A 1,053-nucleotide genomic window follows, 5' to 3' on the forward strand; every position below is an offset into this window, starting at 1 on the left:
AAGCAGAGAGGTGGGCTTAGCGGCAGCGCGGGGTAGGCGGCCCAGCGCTATAGCTAAAGCTGCAACAGGGGCCCGAGAGCGTGGCCCATTAGCAGTAGCGCTGGCTGTGAAATCCAGCGCTACTACTAACGTGCACTTGTAGCGCTTGTCCTGGCCGGCGTTACTGCTAAATAGTAGTGGACGACGGCGTCGGGGCAGTGCTCGGGGAGGCGACGCCATAGTCCGGCAGCCTGGCGGCGTCGATGTGGTCGCGGCGCCGTCGGGGCGCAAATGGTCGATGAAATTGAAACATTTACAATTCCTGCTTATATAGACAGAGTATTGGTCCCGGTTCGTGGCATCAACTGGGACTAATGACCACCTTTAGTGCCGGTTGGTGCCACCGACCGGGACCAAAGGTCTCTTTTCAGCAGCCCAAAGGGCGGGAAGCAGAGGCCTTTGGTCCTGGTTGGGGGCACCAACCGGGACTAAAGGTGGAGCATTGGTCCCGGTTAGTGCGTCGAACCGGGACCAAAGGCCCGTTGTTGCCCGCGTCGCGGCCAAAAGTTTAGTCCCAGCTCGCTAGTTAGGAGGGGCTCGGAGTTGTTTATAAACCCCATTGTCGCTGCCCTCTCGAGCTCCTCTCCAATTCAGGCTTACGGGCCTAATCTTTGTCACGTTGTGCCTGTGGGCCTACTGGGCCTGCTGCGGACCTGAATCCTGGCCCATGGTTGGGTTTCTAGTCGTATTCAGCCCGTCGTGGCCTAGTAGGTGGCACTTTTTTTATTTTATTTTTTTTCTTTTTTGCTTTATTTTTTTTTTATACTTACAGCAAAATACTTACTAGTTTTTCATTTAATTCTTTTTGCTATTAGGTAATAAAAATTATAAACTTTCTGTTAGTGTCATTTGTGTTCCAATTTGAATAGTTCAAATTTGAATTTTTTTAAATTTGTGTGAACCACTAGTTTTTGAATAACTTTACTATAAAAATAGATTATTGCGTGATTCTTTTTCCTGCTATTTAATATTACTGTGTTTTATCATTATATTGAAAAACATATTTTTTTATTT

Source organism: Triticum dicoccoides, chromosome 4A (genome assembly GCF_002162155.2).
Source record: "Triticum dicoccoides isolate Atlit2015 ecotype Zavitan chromosome 4A, WEW_v2.0, whole genome shotgun sequence".
Lineage (NCBI taxonomy): Eukaryota > Viridiplantae > Streptophyta > Magnoliopsida > Poales > Poaceae > Triticum > Triticum dicoccoides.